This window comes from Physeter macrocephalus, chromosome 14 (genome assembly GCF_002837175.3).
Source record: "Physeter macrocephalus isolate SW-GA chromosome 14, ASM283717v5, whole genome shotgun sequence".
In the NCBI taxonomy this organism is placed as follows: Eukaryota; Metazoa; Chordata; class Mammalia; order Artiodactyla; family Physeteridae; genus Physeter; species Physeter macrocephalus.
Window position 1 is genome coordinate 37,107,176 of NC_041227.1, and position 8,460 is coordinate 37,115,635.

Below are 8,460 nucleotides of genomic sequence, written 5' to 3' on the forward strand. Positions count from 1 at the left end.
GTGTGTGTGTGTGTGTGTGTGTGTATCAGGTTCACTCCTTCAACTGCTTCAAGACTTTGATCAATGTCACCTCTTTAGTGAGGTCTTCCATGGCTCCCTATTTTAAATTGTACTCATTTCTTTCCCTGATCTCTTGTCCTCTTCCTATTAATTTTTTTTCTCCATAGCACTTATAGTCTAATATATTACCTATTCCACTTAAGAATTTTATTTATTCGACTGTACTTTCTACTGAAGATATTCTCCATGAAGGCAGAAATATATATATGTATATATATATATATATATATATATATAAAATGCAGAGATTTTTTTAATATAAAGGATATACCAGTTCTCCCTCTAAGCCATTCTCCTCCACTAGGCAAAAGTTCTTTTCTTCCCTAGTGTTCCAGATGTGCCTGAATATATTTTCTTGTGCTCTGTCAAATGCATCTTTCTTATCAGCCACATACACCCATTGACCTCACTCACATATATTTCTCCTCTATTTCCTAAAGGGGATCCTTAGCATGATTAATTTGGGGCGAAACTTCTACTATATAAATGTTATATCAGTAAAGAGTGAAATTAGAAACATTTCATTTTTTAAGCCGAGTACATGCATCCATTTCTGAGAGTGAAACTTTGTGAAAATCTCCAAAGATAATGGGAAATATAAGCAAAATGGTATTTGAAGATGATTTCAATATGAAGTAACCCCAGTCAATAATAATAAAATGGTTGTTTCCTTTGATTTAGAATTAAGAATAAAGCAACCCTAATTGCCTTAATAGGCATCTAACTGGACTCCATCATCTTCTAAGACATGTAGACTCCATAACAGTATTGCATTTTCCTCTTTCGCTATAAAATGTCAAGGGTGGAAAATGTGAGCTCTTTCTTTATTATTTTTGGCAAATCTCAATTCCTTTTTTTGTCAGGTGACTGTAGTGGCTTTCTCTTGGTAACACCCCTGGCTTTGCAAAGTTTGGCTTAACTTTCTTGATCTCTGTAGATATTTACAATAACACAAACATACAATGTTTGTAGAAATATGTCATCTGTTGCTCTTTGTTTGAGCTCAGCTGGGGTATAGGAAGAGAAATCAGGTTCTGAAGAAAGAACTACAGCACGATTTGGACAGCTGCAGGCATGAATCTCTGAAGAGGACAGCTGGACCAGGTTATGCATCAGACTGAGCTTCTTTGGCCTCAAATTGAGGCTTAGAAATAAAAAAGAAGGGCCTGTGAGATGGGGTAGCGTGGGGCTGTCACCGATTGTGTTGGTTGTTAAATTCATAGCCTGTCCATGCTGTACTGAAACCTATTACTTTCCAGAAGTTCAGATGGCAGGTTTTTAAAGCTATTTCTGGGTTTCAAAATGCCACCACTGTCAGAGTGCTTCAAGCCATACAGGGATGGAAAATAATCTCTCTACACCCACCCAACAGAACAGTGAATCCTTGCCTTGAACCACTTACAAGCATGCACAATAGCCATAAAGGCCTTTAACCATCTGATTTCTGTCCCCTAAACAAGATATCAGTCAGTTCAGTCTGGTTGATACTTTTGATTGATATCAATTTACTTAAGTGCTACCTTCTTGTTTAAAGGATTCACTGTACTCAAATACTATTTCTTGAGTCCAGCTAAGAAGCAAAATATGTTTATTAACTGTTTAAAGAGATATATGCCTTTTCAGATAAAAAATGTGTACACTTATTTAAACACATAAGGTGTCATTGTTTTATCTTGACTACCCAACCTCCTGTATTAACCACTACTCTTAAAAACATGCTGAACCTCTTTTTTCTTAAAATTCATAAACATCAGTTAATCCACTGACTCTGCTTTTTATTACCAAATGCAGAAACTAGAAAAAAGAACACAAACAGAACCCAACTCTTCAGCCCATATCCCTGACCTGGCTATGAAGTTGAGGAATTTGGCCACTTTCTTCATGGCTCTTTTCACTTCTGCCAAGGTGTTGGGTTTTGTCGGGTTTGTCCAATTTCCCTTCCCATAATCAGGCAAAGCTGGTTAACATCATTGTCAGTGGAAAATGCGGACAGTGTTACTCTTTTCCAAAAAGGTTTTCTTGGCTGAGTTTGGAAGGTGCTGCCTACAATATCTCCTTGGAAGCTTCATAATGATATATAGCAAATTATAGTTTTTGAGAAGTCCTACAATGCCTATTTAATTTGTTTAATCCAGAAGTTCTCACACTTTCTTGACCAAGGAATTCCTTCCACAGAGAAATTTCCTCTACATGTAAGAGCTGGGGGAGAATCACATAGGGACGTGTAAGATCCAAGCTTTTACGACAGAATGAAAAACTATTGGAGGGCTTTGAACAGAGGAAGGACATGATTTGTTACTATTTATTAGGCTCCCATGACTCTGTGTGAGATGTGGCTGAAGGGAGCATGGGAAGACAAAGGTAGGAAGATGAGCTAGGAGGCTATTGCAATAATACAAGTGAGCAAACAATGTTAATTTGATCCAGACGATAAAGATCTTGATGATGAGAGGATATCACTTTCCAGATGCGTTTGGAAGACAGAGTTTTCAATATTTGCTGGCAGATGGGATGTGTCATATGAGAGAGAAAAGTCAAGGATGACTCCAAGCTTTCTGCTCTGAGCAAGTGGCAGAATGTAGGAGTTGCAGATTTGGCATTTGCGGGCAAATCATGAGTGTAGTTCTGGAGATGATAATTTTAAGATGACAATTAGATGTTCAGCAATAGCCAAGATGTTCTCTGGGATCTGCTCTCTGAACTTGACTTCGTTCAATGCAGTGGTTCACAACTCTGGCTATACCGTAGAACTGCCTGGGGAGATTTAAAAGTTCCCTTGTTTAGGGTGCTCCCAAACCAATTACTGAAGCATCTTGGGGTGGACCAAGGCATTGGCACTCTCAACACACTCCAGGTGATCCCAATGCATAGTGAGGGTTGAGAACCACAGGTTCAGTGGCGCCAGTGGTTTCTGTGTTTGGAATGGTCATCGCACATTCTGTTAGATGTAGGGACAAGACGGCTGTGCTTCCTGGATGTTAGGAAACTGGAGACAAGGCAGGCACTATTGCTAGGAAATAGCCACTTCCCAGGTTCTCTCTGATTCTTCAGGCACTCTCTCTTTACTTTCTCCAAGTTTCAAAAAATGTCTGGACTTGTGGCTTAGGCATCTCGTTTCATATGTTCTTCACTTAAGCAACATTGATGGTGCCTGGAGTCTTCTGGCCCAGGGCCTGAGCCTTTTCTGCTGGTTTCTGGAGATCCATGCTTTATCACTGAGTTACCTGAGAACAGAAGAGCACTTCAGAGCCCCCCTCACCTCCCAGCCAGCAGCACTTAACAGTGGAAGCTAATCTGAAAACAGGAGGAATTCAACAGTCCTGGAGTGGGTGGGGGTGAGAGAGCTACAAAGAAAGACAGCTTAAGGGATTTTTGGTCATGGTGGCCCGGTCCTTACGGAGAAGGTAGAGATATTCTTGGAACCCAAATATTTGCCTCCGTCAGTGAAACCTACACACGTGGGTACCACTTTGGTGGCTGGAGTCTTAAGGTAAACATCTTCATACATGCCACACGCACACTCAAACACACACACATTCAACACACAGGCCACCCACATACACACACAACAAACACCGCACAGGCTCCCATAGTACACTGACATGCCTCTCATCCACAACCCCTCTCATATCAGACATCTCAGGAAAGAGTTTCAAGGGACTTATTCACATTGCAGATAAAAAAATGTTAGGTTCTTTATCTACTTTCTATGCCCCCAGATAATTTGTGATTTAACTGATGAGCTGCGGAATTTCAGGTCTCATGGCCCTGGGAAGGAAGGACTCTGGAAGAAAGACAAGTGTCCTTCCAAATTACCCCAAAGCTACTTTATTTGGGCACCAATAGACCCCGTTCAGCTACAAAGCCATTCCTGAGAGAGGGAGAAGTCCAGGAAGAAGATGGCCCCTAAGCCCCTTTGCCCAGCTGATGGTTTTATCTAAGGCACTGCTTGTGAATTCAGAGCTGAGGAAAGCCCGAAGCTGAAACACTGATTCCTCTTTCCAAGATAGCAGATGCAATCAGTGCCTGCCCACATTCTGTTCCCTGACCTTGTTGGTGCACAGCAGGTCAGGTTTCAAAGCCCACTATCTGCACTTCTTTGCCTAAGGGTATTCTCTAGACAAGAAAGCCCACCTTGTCCACCCCTGCAGCAAACTGGAAGGTCTGACACCACCAAAAAGGACCTCTCCATCTATGACTGGTAGGAACTGGCTCCCTGTCCTTTGAGTGGAATAGTTCTGAGGCATGCTCTACTCTGGGCTTCTAGAATTCTCCATTGGGATCGAGCCTACAGTGGTGACTGGTTTGATAATACACCGTCTTTGGGCGGCTTTCTTTTCCTGCTTCACTTTTACAGCCCTACCAAAGTTTTCTGGGATCAACTCTGATATAAACTATTTACATTGACATTTCTTCTCAGGATCAGCCTCCAGGGGAACATGTCTTAAGACACGAGGAAAGGAGGAAGTCCCCTGCAACTGTAAATGACAAAAGATGGACAGAGGTCAGTTTACTCAAAAGGGATCAGAATCACCAATATGTCTGTAAAACTGTCCTGTTATCTAGATTTGATTTATTTGTCCTGTTATCTAGAGGAAATTTGCCTCTCTGCTAGGGTACTGACCAGAGTGACCATGTAAAGGGGAAGCATATGCACTCAGCCTGCGGCCTCACACATCTGCTGGATGAGCAACGACTATAATTTTCCAGGAGGGAGACAACAAAAAAATTCACATAAAACTTTTTATTGTGTAAGTGACACTGGTTGTTATAGTCAGCAGTCAGAAAGCTTCCCCGAGGACAGAACTTTTCTGCCTATTAATGTAGAGAAAACGGCTAGCCTGCTTCCCTAGTCTCAGAGTGTAACATTGAAGATGTTAGGATTCATTCCAAAGGCGTTATAATGCCAGTGAAATACAAGAAAGATGTAGCAAATATGTGTTGCAGAAAAGATAATAAAAGAAATTCTAAGCATTTCAGAGCGCTTGGGGCAAATTGAATCCATGGGAATTGAAAAATAAAGGCTTGAAAAAATAAACTCTTTTTACAGAGGACAGGAAAATAATGTATTTCTCCATTTTATGAAGGGGACGCTTTTCTGGACCCAAAATTACTGCCAAAACCATTTCCAAACACACACATACACAACACACAAAATATTTAATGAGGATCTACAGTTTTAGTCTTTATAATCAGGCCTTTGTCTAAAGAGTTCCTTTTTCAGTGTGGACACATGCCAACACAGGAATGCAACTGGTAAACAATCCCTATATAAAAATCACCCAGCATCCTCCTGTACCTGCTCCCATCTCCATCTTTTCTTTCAGTGGTGATGTCACCTCCTCCAGAGCCAGCCGCTGTGGGCCCAGCCAGGGTACCAGTGTCTTCACTGACTCCACACCCTCCACTCCAATACAACTCAGCAGGGCCCTGCATCATTCATGGGGTGTAAAGAGCTTCAGATGATTTAGGGGTCAACTTGACTATGTTATCAGCACTAGAGCATAAATATTTTTTGTACGGTATCCTGGTGCGTTAGTTCGGATAGCCCAATCCAAGTGCTGTAACAAAGACCAGCCTCTGCAACTGGTCTTATCCCCTCGTATCTTGATATTTAACAAAGTGAAAATTTGTTTCTTGTTTGTATTGCAATCCAATGCACGTCAGTGGAGGGACAAAGAGGATTCGTTCACTAGGTCATTCAGAGACCCAGGCTTCCTCCATCTATTGGTTCTACAATCCCTTAGACAGGAGTTAGAAAACTATTGATTGATTGGCTTTACTTTATAGAGCAGTTTTAGGGTCACAGAACAATTGGGTAGAAGGTACAAAGATTTCCCACATTCTCCCTGTCCCTACCTGTGTACCATCTCCCTCACGATCAACATCCCACACCAGAGTGGTACATTTGTTACAATCTATGAACTGACATCCACAAATCATAATCACCCAGAATCCCTTAAACAATGGATTAAACATTAGAGTTGATGTACATTCTATGGGTTTGGACAAATGTATACTGACATGTATCCACCTTCATAGTATCACAGTTTCCACAGCACTAAGAATCCTCTGTGCTTTACCTATTCATCCTTCCCTTTTCCTTAACCCCTGGCAACCACTGATCTTTTTACTGTTTCCATAGTTTCCTCTTTTCTAGAATGTCATACAGATGCAATCGTTTAGTAGGTAACCTTCTCAGATGGACTTCTTTCACTTAGTAACCTGCATTTAGGATTTCTCCATGTCTTTTCATGGCTTGAGATCTCATTTCTTATTAGCAGTGAATAATATGCCATTGTCTGGATGGACCACAGGTTTTTTTTTTTCTTAATTTTTATTTTATATTGGGGTATAGTTGATTTACAATGTTGTGTTAATTTCACAGGTGTACAGCAAAGTGATTCAGTTATACATATACATATATTATTCTTTTTCAGATTCTTTTCCCATATAGGTTGTTACAGAGTATTGAGTAGAGTTCCCTGTGCTACACAGTAGGTCCTTGTTGATGATCTGTTTCATACATAGTACTGTGTATATGTTAACCCCAACCTCCTAATTTATCCTTCCCCCAGACCTTTCCCCTCTGGTATCCATAAGTTTGTTTTCTAAGTCTGTGAGTCTGTTTTTGTTTTGTAAATAAGTTCTTTTGTATCATTTTTTAGATTCCACATATAAGTGATATTATATGATATTTGTCTTTCTCTGTCTGACTTACTTCACTTAGTATGATAATCTCTAGGTACCACAGTTTATTTATTCATTCATCTCCTGAACTGCGTCTTGGTTACTTCCATATTTTTGGCCGTTAGCGAACTTTATTTTTAAAGGGCCACATACTAATTATTTTCAGCTTTCTGAGTGATCCAATCTCTGTGTTAACTATTGTCATTGTAGTGCAAAACTTCCATAAACAATGCATAAATAAATGGACTAGCTGGGCTGCAATAAATCTTTATTTACAAAAGCAGGCTGTAGAATGCAGATTCCTGCCCTTCGGCCTTCGAGTCCTCCACTGGCTCTCATCAGCAGACAGGGGAAAAGCGACAGTGGAGGATCTGGGTCGTGTGGTAAATATCTTTAGAAGACAGGCTCCTATCACTTTAACCTCATTCCTTGGTCAGATCACACGACCTCACCCAACTGCAAGGGAGCCTGGGAAATGTAGTTTAGCTGTGCCCAGATGAGAGGAAACAGGATTTTGTGAGCTAACCAGCATTCTATCCAAACTGAGAACTAATCACTTTTTATGATAAAGTGTCTCTGGAAAGGATATGGCGAGATTTTAAATAACTGGTTTTAAAAGCCCTAGAAACACAATTCCTACAGGAATTGGAAAATTCCTGAATGTATGATGAAAGAATTTTGCTTGCAAGTTATATTATGTTTGAAAGAAACATTGTTTAAGCACTACCAGAAAATCAACTATTGTTTTGTACCTTAAGAATTCTCAGTGTTTCCATACGGATGAATTCTGCAAGTCTTAATTAGGGATTAAAAGGGATCCTGCTGGACTTCTGCTTGTAAGCAATTGGCTAATAGGAGTAATAAATTTCTATTTCTTTTTAAAAGTTCATAATTTTTACTTCCTTGAATGGACATTGGTCTTCCCCCAAAGCCCATGAAATTAAAGAGATATGACGGCAGTCATGAGCTTAGCTAATAAACCAAGTTTTGTTCCCTTATTTGGCATGAGAGCACAATATTATCAAATTCAGGGTTTATTTCTCTCCAATAATTCCTCAGAGTGGTTATTTTTATGGAAACTGGTAATAGAAAATAGTTACTTTTTACCATTCGAGGTCTGAAAGGTGACCATGTTTAGTAGCATTAGCAAACCCAAGGGACAAAAGATATAAATAAAATTTCATCAGGCACTCTTGCCATAAGGAAAAGAAAAAAAAAAATCCATTGTAATTGTTCTGGTGTCTGGTTTGGGTCAGAATAAGCAAAAATCAAAGAAGTAAATCTAAAGCTCTTGTCTTCATTTTTTCAGCCTTCAAGCCTTCTAATGAGGCAGAGCTGTGCAGATAAATCTAAAATTTTAATAAGAGAAAATGAAAAATATATGGCAGTTACTTCTGCAGTGCCCTTCTAAGTCACCCTGGAATACTTAAAGTTATTGCTCCTGATTCTGGGTATATTACATATACTTTGAAAGCAACTTGCTCCAAATAGCAAGTCACATTTAAAATTGCCTTAGTTGTTTTGCTTTGTGTTTTTAGATGCTGATACTTTTTCATTTCTTTTACCAATGATGTTGGCCTCTGGAGGTTCACATAGCGTATCCATTAGGGCAGTGATTCTTTTTTATTTTTTTAACATCTTCATTGGCGTATAATTGCTTTACAATGGTGTGTTAGTTTCTGCTTTACAACAAAGTGAATCAGTTATACA